Genomic DNA, 22928 nt, shown 5'->3' on the forward strand with positions numbered 1-22928 from the left:
TACAAGAGGGTTTTACTTCTCATGAAACATATTTCTTGCATTCTAACATTTCTATTATGATGGGAAGTTATTTGCAAGAAGAGCCAGCTCAGTTCGGTAGAGCATGACACTCTTAATCTCAGGGTCGTGGGTTCGAGCCCCATGTTGGGCTACGGAGATTTTAAGTTTAGGAATTGAGCACCAGCATGCAGATGAAAGTCTTAGCTTAAAAGACTCCTTATTAAAGAATACTTCAGAGAAAATACATTCCATAGTGTTCACACAAACCAAGCAAACATCAACGGCTGATCAGAAAATTATATATATATTGAACCCATCAATTTGTCTAGATTATCTAGCTTAACTAGAATGGAAAACTGCAAGAGATTGAATCCCTAACCAATGACAAGCATTGGTTTGATCTTCTTGCGAAATAATTGGACAACATGGTTCAGGTTGTTTTTGTTCATGGAATTTGTGCTCAAAAACATTAAAGGTAAAATGTATTCTGTAATCTGATCATTATCTCAGACCTAGGTTGTTTTCATACAAGAGGGTTTTACTTCTCATGAAACATATTTCTTGCATTCTAACATTTCTATTGTGTTGGGAAGTTATAAGGAAGATGTCCGGCTGGCTCAGTTCGGTAGAGCATGAGACTCTTAATCTCAGGGTTGTGGGTTCGAGCCCCACGTTGGGCTATGAATCTTTTGAGATTCGGAATTGAGCACCAGCATGCAGATCAAAGTCTTAGCTTAAAGGACTCCTTATTAAAGGATACTTCAGAGCAAATACATTCCATAGAGTTCGCAAACATCAACGGCTGATCAGAATATTATATATATATTGAACCCATCAATTTGTCTAGATTATAAAGCTAAACTAGAATGGAAAACTGCAAGAGATTGAATCCCAAACCAATCTGATCATTATCTCAGACCTAGGTTGTTTTCATACAAGAGGGTTTTACTTCTCATGAAACATATTTCTTGCATTCTAACATTTCTATTGTGTTGGGAAGTTATAAGGAAGATGTCCGGCTAGCTCAGTTCGGTAGAGCATGAGACTCTTAATCTCAGGGTCGTGGGTTCGAGCACCACGTTGGGCTATGAAGCTTTTGAGATTCGGAATTGAGCACCAGCATGCAGATCAAAGTCTTAGCTTAAAGGACTCCTTATTAAAGGATACTTCAGAGCAAATACATTCCATAGAGTTCGCAAACATCAACGGCTGATCAGAATATTATATATATATTAAACCCATCCATTTGTCTAGATTATAAAGCTAAACTAGAATGGAAAACTGCAAGAGATTGAATCCCAAACCAATGACAAGCGTGTGTTTGATCTTCTTGCGAAAGAATTGGACAACATGGTTCAGGGTGTTTTTGTTCACGGAACTTGTGCTGAAAACATTAAAGGTAAAGGGTTTTACTTCTCATGAAACATATTTCTTGCATTCTAACATTTCTATTGTGATGGGAAGTTATAAGGAAGAAGCCCGGCTAGGTCAGTTTGGTAGAGCATGAGACTCTTAATCTCAGGGTCGTGGGTTCGAGCCCCACGTTGGGCTATGGACCTTTTGAGATTCGGAATTGAGCACCAGCATGCAGATCAAAGTCTTAGCTTAAAAGACTCCTTATTAAAGGATACTTCAGAGCAAATACATTCCATAGAGTTCACACACACCAAGCAAACATCAACGTCTGATCAGAAAATTATATATATTAAACCCATTAATTTGTCTAGATTATATAGCTAAACTAGAATGGAAAACTGCAAGAGATTGAATCCCTAACCAATGACAAGCGTGTGTTTGATCTTCTTGCGAAAGAATTGGACAACATGGTTTAGGGTGTTTTGTTCACGGAACTTGTGCTGAAAACATTAAAGGTAAAGGGTTTTACTTCTCATGAAACATATTTCTTGCATTCTAACATTTCTATTATGATGGGAAGCTATTTGGAAGAAGAGCCAGCTCAGTTCGGTAGAGCATGACACTCTTAATCTCAGGGTCGTGGGTTTGAGCCCCATGTTGGGCTACGGAGATTTTAAGGTTAGGAATTGAGCACCAGCATGCAGATGAAAGTCTTAGCTTAAAAGACTCCTTATTAAAGAATACTTCAGAGAAAATACATTCCATAGTGTTCACACACACCAAGCAAACATCAACGGCTGATCAGAAAATTATATATATATTGAACCCATCAATTTGTCTAGATTATCTAGCTTAACTAGAATGGAAAACTGCAAGAGATTGAATCCCTAACCAATGACAAGCATTGGTTTGATCTTCTTGCGAAATAATTGGACAACATGGTTCAGGTTGTTTTTGTTCATGGAACTTGTGCTCAAAAACATTAAAGGTAAAATGTATTCTGTAATCTGATCATTATCTCAGACCTAGGTTGTTTTCATACAAGAGGGTTTTACTTCTCATGAAACATATTTCCTGCATTCTAACATTTCTATTGTGTTGGGAAGTTATAAGGAAGATGTTCGGCTAGCTCAGTTCGGTAGAGCATGAGACTTTTAATCTCAGGGTTGTGGGTTCGAGCCCCACGTTGGGCTATGAAGCTTTTGAGATTCGGAATTGAGCACCAGCATGCAGATCAAAGTCTTAGCTTAAAGGACTCCTTATTAAAGGATACTTCAGAGCAAATACATTCCATAGAGTTCGCAAACATCAACGGCTGATCAGAATATTATATATATATTAAACCCATCAATTTGTCTAGATTATAAAGCTAAACTAGAATGGAAAACTGCAAGAGATTGAATCCCAAACCAATGACAAGCGTGTGTTTGATCTTTTTGCGAAAGAATTGGACAACATGGTTCAGGGTGTTTTTGTTCACGGAACTTGTGCTGAAAACATTAAAGGTAAAGGGTTTTACTTCTCATGAAACATATTTCTTGCATTCTAACATTTCTATTGTGATGGGAAGTTATAAGGAAGAAGCCCGGCTAGCTCAGTTCGGTAGAGCATGAGACTCTTAATCTCAGGGTCGTGGGTTCGAGCCCCACGTTGGGCTATGGACCTTTTGAGATTCGGAATTGAGCACCAGCATGCAGATCAAAGTCTTATCTTAAAAGACTCCTTATTAAAGGATACTTCAGAGCAAATACATTCCATAGAGTTCACACACACCAAGCAAACATCAACGTCTGATCAGAAAATTATATATATTAAACCCATCAATTTGTCTAGATTATATAGCTAAACTAGAATGGAAAACTGCAAGAGATTGAATCCCTAACCAATGACAAGCGTGTGTTTGATCTTCTTGCGAAAGAATTGGACAACATTGTCCAGGCGGTTTTTGTTCACGGAACTAAACCGCCTGTTTTCATACAAGAGGGTTTTACTTCTCATGAAACATATTTCTTGCATTCTAACATTTCTATTGTGATGGGAAGTTATTTGGAAGAAGCGCCAGATCAGTTCGGTAGAGCATGACACTCTTAATCTCAGGGTCGTGGGTTCGAGCCCCACGTTGGCCTATGGAGATTTTAAGGTTAGGAATTGAGCACCAGCATGCAGATGAAAGTCTTAGCTTAAAAGACTCCTTATTAAAGGATACTTCAGAGCAAATACATTCCATAGAGTTCACACACACCAAGCAAACATCAATGTCTGATCAGAAAATTATATATATACTGAACCCATCAATTTGTCTAGATTATCTAGCTTAACTAGAATGGAAAACTGCAAGAGATTGAATCCCTAACCAATGACAAGCGTTGGTTTGGTCTTCTTGCGAAAGAATTGGACAACATGGTTCAGGGTGTTTTTGTTCACGGAACTTGTGCTGAAAACATTAAAGGTAAAACTTATTCTGTAATCTGATCATTATCTCAGACCTAGGTTGTTTTCATACAAGAGGGTATTACTTGTCATGAAACATATTTCTTGCATTCTAACATTTCTATTGTGATGGGAAGTTATTTGGAAGAAGCGCCAGATCAGTTCGGTAGAGTATGACACTCTTAATCTCAGGGTCATGGGTTCGAGCCCCACGTTGGGCTATGGAGATTTTAAGGTTAGGAATTGAGCACCAGCATGCAGATCAAAGTCTATCTTAAAAGACTCCTTATTAAAGGATACTTCAGAGCAAATACATTCCATAGAGTTCGCAAACATCAACGGCTGATCCGAATATTATATATATATTAAACCCATCAATTTGTCTAGATTATATAGCTAAACTAGAATGGAAAACTGCAAGAGATTGAATCCCAAACCAATGACAAGCGTGTGTTTGATCTTCTTGCGAAAGAATTGGACAACATGGTTCATGGTGTTTTTGTTCACGGAACTTGTGCTGAAAACATTAAAGGTAAAGGGTTTTACTTCTCATGAAACATATTTCTTGCATTCTAACATTTCTATTGTGATGGGAAGTTACAAGGAAGAAGCCCGGCTAGCTCAGTTCGGTAGAGCATGAGACTCTTAATCTCAGCGTAGTGGGTTCGAGCCCCACGTTGGGCTATGGACCTTTTGAGATTCGGAATTGAGCACCAGCATGCAGATCAAAGTCTTATCTTAAAAGACTCCTTATTAAAGGATACTTCAGAGCAAATACATTCCATAGAGTTCACACACAAACTGCAAGAGATTGAATCCCTAACCAATGACAAGCGTTGGTTTGATCTTCTTGCGAAAGAATTGGACAACATGGTTCAGGGTGTTTTTGTTCACGGAACTTGTGCTGAAAACTTTAAAAGTAAAACTTATTCTGTAATCTCATCATTATCTCAGACCTAGGTTGTTTTCATACAAGAGGGTTTTACTTCCCATGAAACATATTTCTTGCATTCTAACATTTCTATTATGATGGGAAGTTATTTGGAAGAAGCGCCAGATCAGTTCGGTAGAGCGTGACACTCTTAATCTCAGGGTCGTGGGTTCGAGCCCCACGTTGCGCTATGGAGATTTTAAGGTTAGGAATTGAGCACCAGCATGCAGATGAAAGTCTTAGCTTAAAAGACTCCTTATTAAAGGATACTTCAGAGCAAATACATTCCATAGAGTTCACACACAAACTGCAAGAGATTGAATCCCTAACCAATGACAAGCGTTGGTTTGATCTTCTTGCGAAAGAATTGGACAACATGGTTCAGGGTGTTTTTGTTCACGGAACTTGTGCTGAAAACTTTAAAAGTAAAACTTATTCTGTAATCTCATCATTATCTCAGACCTAGGTTGTTTTCATACAAGAGGGTTTTACTTCTCATGAAACATATTTCTTGCATTCTAACATTTCTATTATGATGGGAAGTTATTTGGAAGAAGCGCCAGATCAGTTCGGTAGAGCATGACACTCTTAATCTCAGGGTCGTGGGTTCGAGCCCCACGTTGGGCTATGGAGATTTTAAGGTTAGGAATTGAGCACCAGCAAGCAGATCAAAGTCTATCTTAAAAGACTCCTTATTAAAGGATACTTCAGAGCAAATACATTCCATAGAGTTCGCAAACATCAACGGCTGATCAGAATATTATATATATATTAAACCCATCAATTTGTCTAGATTATAAAGCTAAACTAGAATGGAAAACTGCAAGAGATTGAATCCCAAACCAATGACAAGCGTGTGTTTGATCTTCTTGCGAAAGAATTGGACAACATGGTTCAGGGTGTTTTTGTTCACGGAACTTGTGCTGAAAACATTAAAGGTAAAGGGTTTTACTTCTCATGAAACATATTTCTTGCATTCTAACATTTCTATTGTGATGGGAAGTTATAAGGAAGAAGCCCGGCTAGCTCAGTTCGGTAGAGTATGAGACTCTTAATCTCAGGGTCGTGGGTTCGAGCCCCACGTTGGGCTATGGACCTTTTGAGATTCGGAATTGAGCACCAGCATGCAGATCAAAGTCTTAGCTTAAAAGACTCCTTATTAAAGGATACTTCAGAGCAAATACATTCCATAGAGTTCACACACACCAAGCAAACATCAACGTCTGATCAGAAAATTATATATATTAAACCCATCAATTTGTCTAGATTATATAGCTAAACTAGAATGGAAAACTGCAAGAGATTGAATCCCTAACCAATGACAAGCGTGTGTTTGATCTTCTTGCGAAAGAATTGGACAACATTGTCCAGGCGGTTTTTGTTCACGGAACTAAACCGCCTGTTTTCATACAAGAGGGTTTTACTTCTCATGAAACATATTTCTTGCATTCTAACATTTCTATTATGATGGGAAGTTATTTGCAAGAAGAGCCAGCTCAGTTCGGTAGAGCATGACACTCTTAATCTCAGGGTCGTGGGTTCGAGCCCCATGTTGGGCTACGGAGATTTTAAGTTTAGGAATTGAGCACCAGCATGCAGATGAAAGTCTTAGCTTAAAAGACTCCTTATTAAAGAATACTTCAGAGAAAATACATTCCATAGTGTTCACACAAACCAAGCAAACATCAACGGCTGATCAGAAAATTATATATATATTGAACCCATCAATTTGTCTAGATTATCTAGCTTAACTAGAATGGAAAACTGCAAGAGATTGAATCCCTAACCAATGACAAGCATTGGTTTGATCTTCTTGCGAAATAATTGGACAACATGGTTCAGGTTGTTTTTGTTCATGGAATTTGTGCTCAAAAACATTAAAGGTAAAATGTATTCTGTAATCTGATCATTATCTCAGACCTAGGTTGTTTTCATACAAGAGGGTTTTACTTCTCATGAAACATATTTCTTGCATTCTAACATTTCTATTGTGTTGGGAAGTTATAAGGAAGATGTCCGGCTAGCTCAGTTCGGTAGAGCATGAGACTCTTAATCTCAGGGTTGTGGGTTCGAGCCCCACGTTGGGCTATGAATCTTTTGAGATTCGGAATTGAGCACCAGCATGCAGATCAAAGTCTTAGCTTAAAGGACTCCTTATTAAAGGATACTTCAGAGCAAATACATTCCATAGAGTTCGCAAACATCAACGGCTGATCAGAATATTATATATATATTGAACCCATCAATTTGTCTAGATTATAAAGCTAAACTAGAATGGAAAACTGCAAGAGATTGAATCCCAAACCAATCTGATCATTATCTCAGACCTAGGTTGTTTTCATACAAGAGGGTTTTACTTCTCATGAAACATATTTCTTGCATTCTAACATTTCTATTGTGTTGGGAAGTTATAAGGAAGATGTCCGGCTAGCTCAGTTCGGTAGAGCATGAGACTCTTAATCTCAGGGTCGTGGGTTCGAGCACCACGTTGGGCTATGAAGCTTTTGAGATTCGGAATTGAGCACCAGCATGCAGATCAAAGTCTTAGCTTAAAGGACTCCTTATTAAAGGATACTTCAGAGCAAATACATTCCATAGAGTTCGCAAACATCAACGGCTGATCAGAATATTATATATATATTAAACCCATCCATTTGTCTAGATTATAAAGCTAAACTAGAATGGAAAACTGCAAGAGATTGAATCCCAAACCAATGACAAGCGTGTGTTTGATCTTCTTGCGAAAGAATTGGACAACATGGTTCAGGGTGTTTTTGTTCACGGAACTTGTGCTGAAAACATTAAAGGTAAAGGGTTTTACTTCTCATGAAACATATTTCTTGCATTCTAACATTTCTATTGTGATGGGAAGTTATAAGGAAGAAGCCCGGCTAGCTCAGTTTGGTAGAGCATGAGACTCTTAATCTCAGGGTCGTGGGTTCGAGCCCCACGTTGGGCTATGGACCTTTTGAGATTCGGAATTGAGCACCAGCATGCAGATCAAAGTCTTAGCTTAAAAGACTCCTTATTAAAGGATACTTCAGAGCAAATACATTCCATAGAGTTCACACACACCAAGCAAACATCAACGTCTGATCAGAAAATTATATATATTAAACCCATTAATTTGTCTAGATTATATAGCTAAACTAGAATGGAAAACTGCAAGAGATTGAATCCCTAACCAATGACAAGCGTGTGTTTGATCTTCTTGCGAAAGAATTGGACAACATGGTTTAGGGTGTTTTGTTCACGGAACTTGTGCTGAAAACATTAAAGGTAAAGGGTTTTACTTCTCATGAAACATATTTCTTGCATTCTAACATTTCTATTATGATGGGAAGCTATTTGGAAGAAGAGCCAGCTCAGTTCGGTAGAGCATGACACTCTTAATCTCAGGGTCGTGGGTTCGAGCCCCATGTTGGGCTACGGAGATTTTAAGGTTAGGAATTGAGCACCAGCATGCAGATGAAAGTCTTAGCTTAAAAGACTCCTTATTAAAGAATACTTCAGAGAAAATACATTCCATAGTGTTCACACACACCAAGCAAACATCAACGGCTGATCAGAAAATTATATATATATTGAACCCATCAATTTGTCTAGATTATCTAGCTTAACTAGAATGGAAAACTGCAAGAGATTGAATCCCTAACCAATGACAAGCATTGGTTTGATCTTCTTGCGAAATAATTGGACAACATGGTTCAGGTTGTTTTTGTTCATGGAACTTGTGCTCAAAAACATTAAAGGTAAAATGTATTCTGTAATCTGATCATTATCTCAGACCTAGGTTGTTTTCATACAAGAGGGTTTTACTTCTCATGAAACATATTTCCTGCATTCTAACATTTCTATTGTGTTGGGAAGTTATAAGGAAGATGTTCGGCTAGCTCAGTTCGGTAGAGCATGAGACTTTTAATCTCAGGGTTGTGGGTTCGAGCCCCACGTTGGGCTATGAAGCTTTTGAGATTCGGAATTGAGCACCAGCATGCAGATCAAAGTCTTAGCTTAAAGGACTCCTTATTAAAGGATACTTCAGAGCAAATACATTCCATAGAGTTCGCAAACATCAACGGCTGATCAGAATATTATATATATATTAAACCCATCAATTTGTCTAGATTATAAAGCTAAACTAGAATGGAAAACTGCAAGAGATTGAATCCCAAACCAATGACAAGCGTGTGTTTGATCTTTTTGCGAAAGAATTGGACAACATGGTTCAGGGTGTTTTTGTTCACGGAACTTGTGCTGAAAACATTAAAGGTAAAGGGTTTTACTTCTCATGAAACATATTTCTTGCATTCTAACATTTCTATTGTGATGGGAAGTTATAAGGAAGAAGCCCGGCTAGCTCAGTTCGGTAGAGCATGAGACTCTTAATCTCAGGGTCGTGGGTTCGAGCCCCACGTTGGGCTATGGACCTTTTGAGATTCGGAATTGAGCACCAGCATGCAGATCAAAGTCTTATCTTAAAAGACTCCTTATTAAAGGATACTTCAGAGCAAATACATTCCATAGAGTTCACACACACCAAGCAAACATCAACGTCTGATCAGAAAATTATATATATTAAACCCATCAATTTGTCTAGATTATATAGCTAAACTAGAATGGAAAACTGCAAGAGATTGAATCCCTAAGCAATGACAAGCGTGTGTTTGATCTTCTTGCGAAAGAATTGGACAACATTGTCCAGGCGGTTTTTGTTCACGGAACTAAACCGCCTGTTTTCATACAAGAGGGTTTTACTTCTCATGAAACATATTTCTTGCATTCTAACATTTCTATTGTGATGGGAAGTTATTTGGAAGAAGCGCCAGATCAGTTCGGTAGAGCATGACACTCTTAATCTCAGGGTCGTGGGTTCGAGCCCCACGTTGGCCTATGGAGATTTTAAGGTTAGGAATTGAGCACCAGCATGCAGATGAAAGTCTTAGCTTAAAAGACTCCTTATTAAAGGATACTTCAGAGCAAATACATTCCATAGAGTTCACACACACCAAGCAAACATCAATGTCTGATCAGAAAATTATATATATACTGAACCCATCAATTTGTCTAGATTATCTAGCTTAACTAGAATGGAAAACTGCAAGAGATTGAATCCCTAACCAATGACAAGCGTTGGTTTGGTCTTCTTGCGAAAGAATTGGACAACATGGTTCAGGGTGTTTTTGTTCACGGAACTTGTGCTGAAAACATTAAAGGTAAAACTTATTCTGTAATCTGATCATTATCTCAGACCTAGGTTGTTTTCATACAAGAGGGTATTACTTGTCATGAAACATATTTCTTGCATTCTAACATTTCTATTGTGATGGGAAGTTATTTGGAAGAAGCGCCAGATCAGTTCGGTAGAGTATGACACTCTTAATCTCAGGGTCATGGGTTCGAGCCCCACGTTGGGCTATGGAGATTTTAAGGTTAGGAATTGAGCACCAGCATGCAGATCAAAGTCTATCTTAAAAGACTCCTTATTAAAGGATACTTCAGAGCAAATACATTCCATAGAGTTCGCAAACATCAACGGCTGATCCGAATATTATATATATATTAAACCCATCAATTTGTCTAGATTATATAGCTAAACTAGAATGGAAAACTGCAAGAGATTGAATCCCAAACCAATGACAAGCGTGTGTTTGATCTTCTTGCGAAAGAATTGGACAACATGGTTCATGGTGTTTTTGTTCACGGAACTTGTGCTGAAAACATTAAAGGTAAAGGGTTTTACTTCTCATGAAACATATTTCTTGCATTCTAACATTTCTATTGTGATGGGAAGTTACAAGGAAGAAGCCCGGCTAGCTCAGTTCGGTAGAGCATGAGACTCTTAATCTCAGCGTAGTGTGTTCGAGCCCCACGTTGGGCTATGGACCTTTTGAGATTCGGAATTGAGCACCAGCATGCAGATCAAAGTCTTATCTTAAAAGACTCCTTATTAAAGGATACTTCAGAGCAAATACATTCCATAGAGTTCACACACAAACTGCAAGAGATTGAATCCCTAACCAATGACAAGCGTTGGTTTGATCTTCTTGCGAAAGAATTGGACAACATGGTTCAGGGTGTTTTTGTTCACGGAACTTGTGCTGAAAACTTTAAAAGTAAAACTTATTCTGTAATCTCATCATTATCTCAGACCTAGGTTGTTTTCATACAAGAGGGTTTTACTTCCCATGAAACATATTTCTTGCATTCTAACATTTCTATTATGATGGGAAGTTATTTGGAAGAAGCGCCAGATCAGTTCGGTAGAGCGTGACACTCTTAATCTCAGGGTCGTGGGTTCGAGCCCCACGTTGCGCTATGGAGATTTTAAGGTTAGGAATTGAGCACCAGCATGCAGATGAAAGTCTTAGCTTAAAAGACTCCTTATTAAAGGATACTTCAGAGCAAATACATTCCATAGAGTTCACACACAAACTGCAAGAGATTGAATCCCTAACCAATGACAAGCGTTGGTTTGATCTTCTTGCGAAAGAATTGGACAACATGGTTCAGGGTGTTTTTGTTCACGGAACTTGTGCTGAAAACTTTAAAAGTAAAACTTATTCTGTAATCTCATCATTATCTCAGACCTAGGTTGTTTTCATACAAGAGGGTTTTACTTCTCATGAAACATATTTCTTGCATTCTAACATTTCTATTATGATGGGAAGTTATTTGGAAGAAGCGCCAGATCAGTTCGGTAGAGCATGACACTCTTAATCTCAGGGTCGTGGGTTCGAGCCCCACGTTGGGCTATGGAGATTTTAAGGTTAGGAATTGAGCACCAGCAAGCAGATCAAAGTCTATCTTAAAAGACTCCTTATTAAAGGATACTTCAGAGCAAATACATTCCATAGAGTTCGCAAACATCAACGGCTGATCAGAATATTATATATATATTAAACCCATCAATTTGTCTAGATTATAAAGCTAAACTAGAATGGAAAACTGCAAGAGATTGAATCCCAAACCAATGACAAGCGTGTGTTTGATCTTCTTGCGAAAGAATTGGACAACATGGTTCAGGGTGTTTTTGTTCACGGAACTTGTGCTGAAAACATTAAAGGTAAAGGGTTTTACTTCTCATGAAACATATTTCTTGCATTCTAACATTTCTATTGTGATGGGAAGTTATAAGGAAGAAGCCCGGCTAGCTCAGTTCGGTAGAGTATGAGACTCTTAATCTCAGGGTCGTGGGTTCGAGCCCCACGTTGGGCTATGGACCTTTTGAGATTCGGAATTGAGCACCAGCATGCAGATCAAAGTCTTAGCTTAAAAGACTCCTTATTAAAGGATACTTCAGAGCAAATACATTCCATAGAGTTCACACACAAACTGCAAGAGATTGAATCCCTAACCAATGACAAGCGTTGGTTTGATCTTCTTGCGAAAGAATTGGACAACATGGTTCAGGGTGTTTTTGTTCACGGAACTTGTGCTGAAAACTTTAAAAGTAAAACTTATTCTGTAATCTCATCATTATCTCAGACCTAGGTTGTTTTCATACAAGAGGGTTTTACTTCTCATGAAACATATTTCTTGCATTCTAACATTTCTATTATGATGGGAAGTTATTTGGAAGAAGCGCCAGATCAGTTCGGTAGAGCATGACACTCTTAATCTCAGGGTCGTGGGTTCGAGCCCCACGTTGGGCTATGGAGATTTTAAGGTTAGGAATTGAGCACCAGCAAGCAGATCAAAGTCTATCTTAAAAGACTCCTTATTAAAGGATACTTCAGAGCAAATACATTCCATAGAGTTCGCAAACATCAACGGCTGATCAGAATATTATATATATATTAAACCCATCAATTTGTCTAGATTATAAAGCTAAACTAGATTGGAAAACTGCAAGAGATTGAATCCCAAACCAATGACAAGCGTGTGTTTGATCTTCTTGCGAAAGAATTGGACAACATGGTTCAGGGTGTTTTTGTTCACGGAACTTGTGCTGAAAACATTAAAGGTAAAGGGTTTTACTTCTCATGAAACATATTTCTTGCATTCTAACATTTCTATTGTGATGGGAAGTTATAAGGAAGAAGCCCGGCTAGCTCAGTTCGGTAGAGTATGAGACTCTTAATCTCAGGGTCGTGGGTTCGAGCCCCACGTTGGGCTATGGACCTTTTGAGATTCGGAATTGAGCACCAGCATGCAGATCAAAGTCTTAGCTTAAAAGACTCCTTATTAAAGGATACTTCAGAGCAAATACATTCCATAGAGTTCACACACACCAAGCAAACATCAACGTCTGATCAGAAAATTATATATATTAAACCCATCAATTTGTCTAGATTATATAGCTAAACTAGAATGGAAAACTGCAAGAGATTGAATCCCTAACCAATGACAAGCGTGTGTTTGATCTTCTTGCGAAAGAATTGGACAACATTGTCCAGGCGGTTTTTGTTCACGGAACTAAACCGCCTGTTTTCATACAAGAGGGTTTTACTTCTCATGAAACATATTTCTTGCATTCTAACATTTCTATTATGATGGGAAGTTATTTGCAAGAAGAGCCAGCTCAGTTCGGTAGAGCATGACACTCTTAATCTCAGGGTCGTGGGTTCGAGCCCCATGTTGGGCTACGGAGATTTTAAGTTTAGGAATTGAGCACCAGCATGCAGATGAAAGTCTTAGCTTAAAAGACTCCTTATTAAAGAATACTTCAGAGAAAATACATTCCATAGTGTTCACACAAACCAAGCAAACATCAACGGCTGATCAGAAAATTATATATATATTGAACCCATCAATTTGTCTAGATTATCTAGCTTAACTAGAATGGAAAACTGCAAGAGATTGAATCCCTAACCAATGACAAGCATTGGTTTGATCTTCTTGCGAAATAATTGGACAACATGGTTCAGGTTGTTTTTGTTCATGGAATTTGTGCTCAAAAACATTAAAGGTAAAATGTATTCTGTAATCTGATCATTATCTCAGACCTAGGTTGTTTTCATACAAGAGGGTTTTACTTCTCATGAAACATATTTCTTGCATTCTAACATTTCTATTGTGTTGGGAAGTTATAAGGAAGATGTCCGGCTAGCTCAGTTCGGTAGAGCATGAGACTCTTAATCTCAGGGTTGTGGGTTCGAGCCCCACGTTGGGCTATGAATCTTTTGAGATTCGGAATTGAGCACCAGCATGCAGATCAAAGTCTTAGCTTAAAGGACTCCTTATTAAAGGATACTTCAGAGCAAATACATTCCATAGAGTTCGCAAACATCAACGGCTGATCAGAATATTATATATATATTGAACCCATCAATTTGTCTAGATTATAAAGCTAAACTAGAATGGAAAACTGCAAGAGATTGAATCCCAAACCAATCTGATCATTATCTCAGACCTAGGTTGTTTTCATACAAGAGGGTTTTACTTCTCATGAAACATATTTCTTGCATTCTAACATTTCTATTGTGTTGGGAAGTTATAAGGAAGATGTCCGGCTAGCTCAGTTCGGTAGAGCATGAGACTCTTAATCTCAGGGTCGTGGGTTCGAGCACCACGTTGGGCTATGAAGCTTTTGAGATTCGGAATTGAGCACCAGCATGCAGATCAAAGTCTTAGCTTAAAGGACTCCTTATTAAAGGATACTTCAGAGCAAATACATTCCATAGAGTTCGCAAACATCAACGGCTGATCAGAATATTATATATATATTAAACCCATCCATTTGTCTAGATTATAAAGCTAAACTAGAATGGAAAACTGCAAGAGATTGAATCCCAAACCAATGACAAGCGTGTGTTTGATCTTCTTGCGAAAGAATTGGACAACATGGTTCAGGGTGTTTTTGTTCACGGAACTTGTGCTGAAAACATTAAAGGTAAAGGGTTTTACTTCTCATGAAACATATTTCTTGCATTCTAACATTTCTATTGTGATGGGAAGTTATAAGGAAGAAGCCCGGCTAGCTCAGTTCGGTAGAGCATGAGACTCTTAATCTCAGGGTCGTGGGTTCGAGCCCCACGTTGGGCTATGGACCTTTTGAGATTCGGAATTGAGCACCAGCATGCAGATCAAAGTCTTAGCTTAAAAGACTCCTTATTAAAGGATACTTCAGAGCAAATACATTCCATAGAGTTCACACACACCAAGCAAACATCAACGTCTGATCAGAAAATTATATATATTAAACCCATTAATTTGTCTAGATTATATAGCTAAACTAGAATGGAAAACTGCAAGAGATTGAATCCCTAACCAATGACAAGCGTGTGTTTGATCTTCTTGCGAAAGAATTGGACAACATGGTTTAGGGTGTTTTGTTCACGGAACTTGTGCTGAAAACATTAAAGGTAAAGGGTTTTACTTCTCATGAAACATATTTCTTGCATTCTAACATTTCTATTATGATGGGAAGCTATTTGGAAGAAGAGCCAGCTCAGTTCGGTAGAGCATGACACTCTTAATCTCAGGGTCGTGGGTTCGAGCCCCATGTTGGGCTACGGAGATTTTAAGGTTAGGAATTGAGCACCAGCATGCAGATGAAAGTCTTAGCTTAAAAGACTCCTTATTAAAGAATACTTCAGAGAAAATACATTCCATAGTGTTCACACACACCAAGCAAACATCAACGGCTGATCAGAAAATTATATATATATTGAACCCATCAATTTGTCTAGATTATCTAGCTTAACTAGAATGGAAAACTGCAAGAGATTGAATCCCTAACCAATGACAAGCATTGGTTTGATCTTCTTGCGAAATAATTGGACAACATGGTTCAGGTTGTTTTTGTTCATGGAACTTGTGCTCAAAAACATTAAAGGTAAAATGTATTCTGTAATCTGATCATTATCTCAGACCTAGGTTGTTTTCATACAAGAGGGTTTTACTTCTCATGAAACATATTTCCTGCATTCTAACATTTCTATTGTGTTGGGAAGTTATAAGGAAGATGTTCGGCTAGCTCAGTTCGGTAGAGCATGAGACTTTTAATCTCAGGGTTGTGGGTTCGAGCCCCACGTTGGGCTATGAAGCTTTTGAGATTCGGAATTGAGCACCAGCATGCAGATCAAAGTCTTAGCTTAAAGGACTCCTTATTAAAGGATACTTCAGAGCAAATACATTCCATAGAGTTCGCAAACATCAACGGCTGATCAGAATATTATATATATATTAAACCCATCAATTTGTCTAGATTATAAAGCTAAACTAGAATGGAAAACTGCAAGAGATTGAATCCCAAACCAATGACAAGCGTGTGTTTGATCTTTTTGCGAAAGAATTGGACAACATGGTTCAGGGTGTTTTTGTTCACGGAACTTGTGCTGAAAACATTAAAGGTAAAGGGTTTTACTTCTCATGAAACATATTTCTTGCATTCTAACATTTCTATTGTGATGGGAAGTTATAAGGAAGAAGCCCGGCTAGCTCAGTTCGGTAGAGCATGAGACTCTTAATCTCAGGGTCGTGGGTTCGAGCCCCACGTTGGGCTATGGACCTTTTGAGATTCGGAATTGAGCACCAGCATGCAGATCAAAGTCTTATCTTAAAAGACTCCTTATTAAAGGATACTTCAGAGCAAATACATTCCATAGAGTTCACACACACCAAGCAAACATCAACGTCTGATCAGAAAATTATATATATTAAACCCATCAATTTGTCTAGATTATATAGCTAAACTAGAATGGAAAACTGCAAGAGATTGAATCCCTAACCAATGACAAGCGTGTGTTTGATCTTCTTGCGAAAGAATTGGACAACATTGTCCAGGCGGTTTTTGTTAACGGAACTAAACCGCCTGTTTTCATACAAGAGGGTTTTACTTCTCATGAAACATATTTCTTGCATTCTAACATTTCTATTGTGATGGGAAGTTATTTGGAAGAAGCGCCAGATCAGTTCGGTAGAGCATGACACTCTTAATCTCAGGGTCGTGGGTTCGAGCCCCACGTTGGCCTATGGAGATTTTAAGGTTAGGAATTGAGCACCAGCATGCAGATGAAAGTCTTAGCTTAAAAGACTCCTTATTAAAGGATACTTCAGAGCAAATACATTCCATAGAGTTCACACACACCAAGCAAACATCAATGTCTGATCAGAAAATTATATATATACTGAACCCATCAATTTGTCTAGATTATCTAGCTTAACTAGAATGGAAAACTGCAAGAGATTGAATCCCTAACCAATGACAAGCGTTGGTTTGGTCTTCTTGCGAAAGAATTGGACAACATGGTTCAGGGTGTTTTTGTTCACGGAACTTGTGCTGAAAACATTAAAGGTAAAACTTATTCTGTAATCTGATCATTATCTCAGACCTAGGTTGTTTTCATACAAGAGGGTATTACTTGTCATGAAACATATTTCTTGCATTCTAACATTTCTATTGTGATGGGAAGTTATTTGGAAGAAGCGCCAGATCAGTTCGGTAGAGTATGACACTCTTAATCTCAGGGTCATGGGTTCGAGCCCCACGTTGGGCTATGGAGATTTTAAGGTTAGGAATTGAGCACCAGCATGCAGATCAAAGTCTATCTTAAAAGACTCCTTATTAAAGGATACTTCAGAGCAAATACATTCCATAGAGTTCGCAAACATCAACGGCTGATCCGAATATTATATATATATTAAACCCATCAATTTGTCTAGATTATATAGCTAAACTAGAATGGAAAACTGCAAGAGATTGAATCCCAAACCAATGACAAGCGTGTGTTTGATCTTCTTGCGAAAGAATTGGACAACATGGTTCATGGTGTTTTTGTTCACGGAACTTGTGCTGAAAACATTAAAGGTAAAGGGTTTTACTTCTCATGAAACATATTTCTTGCATTCTAACATTTCTATTGTGATGGGAAGTTACAAGGAAGAAGCCCGGCTAGCTCAGTTCGGTAGAGCATGAGACTCTTAATCTCAGCGTAGTGGGTTCGAGCCCCACGTTGGGCTATGGACCTTTTGAGATTCGGAATTGAGCACCAGCATGCAGATCAAAGTCTTATCTTAAAAGACTCCTTATTAAAGGATACTTCAGAGCAAATACATTCCATAGAGTTCACACACAAACTGCAAGAGATTGAATCCCTAACCAATGACAAGCGTTGGTTTGATCTTCTTGCGAAAGAATTGGACAACATGGTTCAGGGTGTTTTTGTTCACGGAACTTGTGCTGAAAACTTTAAAAGTAAAACTTATTCTGTAATCTCATCATTATCTCAGACCTAGGTTGTTTTCATACAAGAGGGTTTTACTTCCCATGAAACATATTTCTTGCATTCTAACATTTCTATTATGATGGGAAGTTATTTGGAAGAAGCGCCAGATCAGTTCGGTAGAGCGTGACACTCTTAATCTCAGGGTCGTGGGTTCGAGCCCCACGTTGCGCTATGGAGATTTTAAGGTTAGGAATTGAGCACCAGCATGCAGATGAAAGTCTTAGCTTTAAAGACTCCTTATTAAAGGATACTTCAGAGCAAATACATTCCATAGAGTTCACACACACCAAGCAAACATCAATGTCTGATCAGAAAATTATATATATACTGAACCCATCAATTTGTCTAGATTATCTAGCTTAACTAGAATGGAAAACTGCAAGAGATTGAATCCCTAACCAATGACAAGCGTGTGTTTGATCTTCTTGCGAAAGAATTGGACAACATGGTTCAGGGTGTTTTTGTTCACGGAACTTGTGCTGAAAACTTTAAAAGTAAAACTTATTCTGTAATCTCATCATTATCTCAGACCTAGGTTGTTTTCATACAAGAGGGTTTTACTTCTCATGAAACATATTTCTTGCATTCTAACATTTCTATTGTGATGGGAAGTTATTTGGAAGAAGCGCCAGATCAGTTCGGTAGAGCATGACACTCTTAATCTCAGGGTCGTGGGTTCGAGCCCCACGTTGGCCTATGGAGATTTTAAGGTTAGGAATTGAGCACCAGCATGCAGATGAAAGTCTTAGCTTAAAAGACTCCTTATTAAAGGATACTTCAGAGCAAATACATTCCATAGAGTTCACACACACCAAGCAAACATCAATGTCTGATCAGAAAATTATATATATACTGAACCCATCAATTTGTCTAGATTATCTAGCTTAACTAGAATGGAAAACTGCAAGAGATTGAATCCCTAACCAATGACAAGCGTGTGTTTGATCTTCTTGCGAAAGAATTGGACAACATGGTTCAGGGTGTTTTTGTTCACGGAACTTGTGCTGAAAACTTTAAAAGTAAAACTTATTCTGTAATCTCATCATTATCTCAGACCTAGGTTGTTTTCATACAAGAGGGTTTTACTTCTCATGAAACATATTTCTTGCATTCTAACATTTCTATTGTGATGGGAAGTTATTTGGAAGAAGCGCCAGATCAGTTCGGTAGAGCATGACACTCTTAATCTCAGGGTCGTGGGTTCGAGCCCCACGTTGGCCTATGGAGATTTTAAGGTTAGGAATTGAGCACCAGCATGCAGATGAAAGTCTTAGCTTAAAAGACTCCTTATTAAAGGATACTTCAGAGCAAATACATTCCATAGAGTTCGCAAACATCAACGGCTGATCAGAATATTATATATATATTAAACCCATCAATTTGTCTAGATTATATAGCTAAACTAGAATGGAAAACTGCAAGAGATTGAATCCCAAACCAATGACAAGCGTGTGTTTGATCTTCTTGCGAAAGAATTGGACAACATGGTTCATGGTGTTTTTGTTCACGGAACTTGTGCTGAAAACATTAAAGGTAAAGGGTTTTACTTCTCATGAAACATATTTCTTGCATTCTAACATTTCTATTGTGATGGGAAGTTACAAGGAAGAAGCCCGGCTAGCTCAGTTCGGTAGAGCATGAGACTCTTAATCTCAGCGTAGTGGGTTCGAGCCCCACGTTGGGCTATGGACCTTTTGAGATTCGGAATTGAGCACCAGCATGCAGATCAAAGTCTTATCTTAAAAGACTCCTTATTAAAGGATACTTCAGAGCAAATACATTCCATAGAGTTCACACACAAACTGCAAGAGATTGAATCCCTAACCAATGACAAGCGTTGGTTTGATCTTCTTGCGAAAGAATTGGACAACATGGTTCAGGGTGTTTTTGTTCACGGAACTTGTGCTGAAAACTTTAAAAGTAAAACTTATTCTGTAATCTCATCATTATCTCAGACCTAGGTTGTTTTCATACAAGAGGGTTTTACTTCCCATGAAACATATTTCTTGCATTCTAACATTTCTATTATGATGGGAAGTTATTTGGAAGAAGCGCCAGATCAGTTCGGTAGAGCGTGACACTCTTAATCTCAGGGTCGTGGGTTCGAGCCCCACGTTGCGCTATGGAGATTTTAAGGTTAGGAATTGAGCACCAGCATGCAGATGAAAGTCTTAGCTTAAAAGACTCCTTATTAAAGGATACTTCAGAGCAAATACATTCCATAGAGTTCACACACACCAAGCAAACATCAATGTCTGATCAGAAAATTATATATATACTGAACCCATCAATTTGTCTAGATTATCTAGCTTAACTAGAATGGAAAACTGCAAGAGATTGAATCCCTAACCAATGACAAGCGTTGGTTTGGTCTTCTTGCGAAAGAATTGGACAACATGGTTCAGGGTGTTTTTGTTCACGGAACTTGTGCTGAAAACATTAAAGGTAAAACTTATTCTGTAATCTGATCATTATCTCAGACCTAGGTTGTTTTCATACAAGAGGGTATTACTTGTCATGAAACATATTTCTTGCATTCTAACATTTCTATTGTGATGGGAAGTTATTTGGAAGAAGCGCCAGATCAGTTCGGTAGAGTATGACACTCTTAATCTCAGGGTCATGGGTTCGAGCCCCACGTTGGGCTATGGAGATTTTAAGGTTAGGAATTGAGCACCAGCATGCAGACCAAAGTCTATCTTAAAAGACTCCTTATTAAAGGATACTTCAGAGCAAATACATTCCATAGAGTTCGCAAACATCAACGGCTGATCAGAATATTATATATATATTAAACCCATCAATTTGTCTAGATTATATAGCTAAACTAGAATGGAAAACTGCAAGAGATTGAATCCCAAACCAATGACAAGCGTGTGTTTGATCTTCTTGCGAAAGAATTGGACAACATGGTTCATGGTGTTTTTGTTCACGGAACTTGTGCTGAAAACATTAAAGGTAAAGGGTTTTACTTCTCATGAAACATATTTCTTGCATTCTAACATTTCTATTGTGATGGGAAGTTACAAGGAAGAAGCCCGGCTAGCTCAGTTCGGTAGAGCATGAGACTCTTAATCTCAGCGTAGTGGGTTCGAGCCCCACGTTGGGCTATGAATCTTTTGAGATTCGGAATTGAGCACCAGCATGCAGATCAAAGTCTTAGCTTAAAGGACTCCTTATTAAAGGATACTTCAGAGCAAATACATTCCATAGAGTTCGCAAACATCAACGGCTGATCAGAATATTATATATATATTGAACCCATCAATTTGTCTAGATTATAAAGCTAAACTAGAATGGAAAACTGCAAGAGATTGAATCCCAAACCAATGACAAGCGTGTGTTTGATCTTCTTGCGAAAGAATTGGACAACATGGTTCATGGTGTTTTTGTTCACGGAACTTGTGCTGAAAACATTAAAGGTAAAGGGTTTTACTTCTCATGAAACATATTTCTTGCATTCTAACATTTCTATTGTGATGGGAAGTTACAAGGAAGAAGCCCGGCTAGCTCAGTTCGGTAGAGCATGAGACTCTTAATCTCAGCGTAGTGGGTTCGAGCCCCACGTTGGGCTATGGACCTTTTGAGATTCGGAATTGAGCACCAGCATGCAGATCAAAGTCTTATCTTAAAAGACTCCTTATTAAAGGATACTTCAGAGCAAATACATTCCATAGAGTTCACACACAAACTGCAAGAGATTGAATCCCTAACCAATGACAAGCGTTGGTTTGATCTTCTTGCGAAAGAATTGGACAACATGGTTCAGGGTGTTTTTGTTCACGGAACTTGTGCTGAAAACTTTAAAAGTAAAACTTATTCTGTAATCTCATCATTATCTCAGACCTAGGTTGTTTTCATACAAGAGGGTTTTACTTCCCATGAAACATATTTCTTGCATTCTAACATTTCTATTATGATGGGAAGTTATTTGGAAGAAGCGCCAGATCAGTTCGGTAGAGCGTGACACTCTTAATCTCAGGGTCGTGGGTTCGAGCCCCACGTTGGCCTATGGAGATTTTAAGGTTAGGAATTGAGCACCAGCATGCAGATGAAAGTCTTAGCTTAAAAGACTCCTTATTAAAGGATACTTCAGAGCAAATACATTCCATAGAGTTCACACACACCAAGCAAACATCAATGTCTGATCAGAAAATTATATATATACTGAACCCATCAATTTGTCTAGATTATCTAGCTTAACTAGAATGGAAAACTGCAAGAGATTGAATCCCTAACCAATGACAAGCGTGTGTTTGATCTTCTTGCGAAAGAATTGGACAACATGGTTCAGGGTGTTTTTGTTCACGGAACTTGTGCTGAAAACTTTAAAAGTAAAACTTATTCTGTAATCTCATCATTATCTCAGACCTAGGTTGTTTTCATACAAGAGGGTTTTACTTCTCATGAAACATATTTCTTGCATTCTAACATTTCTATTGTGATGGGAAGCTATTTGGAAGAAGCACCAGATCAGTTCGGTAGAGCATGACACTCTTAATCTCAGGGTCGTGGGTTCGAGCCCCACGTTGGCCTATGGAGATTTTAAGGTTAGGAATTGAGCACCAGCATGCAGATGAAAGTCTTAGCTTAAAAGACTCCTTATTAAAGGATACTTCAGAGCAAATACATTCCATAGAGTTCACACACACCAAGCAAACATCAATGTCTGATCAGAAAATTATATATATACTGAACCCATCAATTTGTCTAGATTATCTAGTTTAACTAGAATGGAAAACTGCAAGAGATTGAATCCCTAACCAATGACAAGCGTTGGTTTGGTCTTCTTGCGAAAGAATTGGACAACATGGTTCAGGGTGTTTTTGTTCACGGAACTTGTGCTGAAAACTTTAAAAGTAAAACTTATTCTGTAATCTCATCATTATCTCAGACCTAGGTTGTTTTCATACAAGAGGGTTTTACTTCCCATGAAACATATTTCTTGCATTCTAACATTTCTATTATGATGGGAAGTTATTTGGAAGAAGCGCCAGATCAGTTCGGTAGAGCGTGACACTCTTAATCTCAGGGTCGTGGGT

The 22928-nt window shown here is 38.3% G+C and overlaps 11 non-coding genes across 11 annotated transcripts; all 11 read left to right on the forward strand.

The window, feature by feature from the left end:
- The first annotated feature begins 2475 nt into the window (after positions 1–2475).
- Positions 2476–2549, forward strand: trnak-uuu (transfer RNA lysine (anticodon UUU)). The gene has a single exon. It is a non-coding gene; the product is annotated as a tRNA-Lys (tRNA).
- Positions 2550–2939: 390 nt separating this feature from the next.
- trnak-cuu (transfer RNA lysine (anticodon CUU)) lies at positions 2940–3013 on the forward strand. The gene has a single exon. It is a non-coding gene; the product is annotated as a tRNA-Lys (tRNA).
- Positions 3014–5733: 2720 nt separating this feature from the next.
- Positions 5734–5807, forward strand: trnak-cuu (transfer RNA lysine (anticodon CUU)). The gene has a single exon. It is a non-coding gene; the product is annotated as a tRNA-Lys (tRNA).
- A 1795-nt stretch (positions 5808–7602) lies between these two features.
- trnak-cuu (transfer RNA lysine (anticodon CUU)) lies at positions 7603–7676 on the forward strand. The gene has a single exon. It is a non-coding gene; the product is annotated as a tRNA-Lys (tRNA).
- Positions 7677–8600: 924 nt separating this feature from the next.
- trnak-uuu (transfer RNA lysine (anticodon UUU)) lies at positions 8601–8674 on the forward strand. The gene has a single exon. It is a non-coding gene; the product is annotated as a tRNA-Lys (tRNA).
- Positions 8675–9064: 390 nt separating this feature from the next.
- trnak-cuu (transfer RNA lysine (anticodon CUU)) lies at positions 9065–9138 on the forward strand. Its single transcript has one exon. It is a non-coding gene; the product is annotated as a tRNA-Lys (tRNA).
- Positions 9139–11858: 2720 nt separating this feature from the next.
- Positions 11859–11932, forward strand: trnak-cuu (transfer RNA lysine (anticodon CUU)). Its single transcript has one exon. It is a non-coding gene; the product is annotated as a tRNA-Lys (tRNA).
- An 826-nt stretch (positions 11933–12758) lies between these two features.
- trnak-cuu (transfer RNA lysine (anticodon CUU)) lies at positions 12759–12832 on the forward strand. The gene has a single exon. It is a non-coding gene; the product is annotated as a tRNA-Lys (tRNA).
- A 1795-nt stretch (positions 12833–14627) lies between these two features.
- trnak-cuu (transfer RNA lysine (anticodon CUU)) lies at positions 14628–14701 on the forward strand. The gene has a single exon. It is a non-coding gene; the product is annotated as a tRNA-Lys (tRNA).
- Positions 14702–15625: 924 nt separating this feature from the next.
- On the forward strand, positions 15626–15699 carry trnak-uuu (transfer RNA lysine (anticodon UUU)). Its single transcript has one exon. It is a non-coding gene; the product is annotated as a tRNA-Lys (tRNA).
- Positions 15700–16089: 390 nt separating this feature from the next.
- Positions 16090–16163, forward strand: trnak-cuu (transfer RNA lysine (anticodon CUU)). Its single transcript has one exon. It is a non-coding gene; the product is annotated as a tRNA-Lys (tRNA).
- Positions 16164–22928: the final 6765 nt, after the last annotated feature.

The sequence above is a fragment of the Platichthys flesus genome, chromosome 20, assembly GCF_949316205.1.
Source record: "Platichthys flesus chromosome 20, fPlaFle2.1, whole genome shotgun sequence".
Taxonomy (NCBI): Eukaryota; Metazoa; Chordata; class Actinopteri; order Pleuronectiformes; family Pleuronectidae; genus Platichthys; species Platichthys flesus.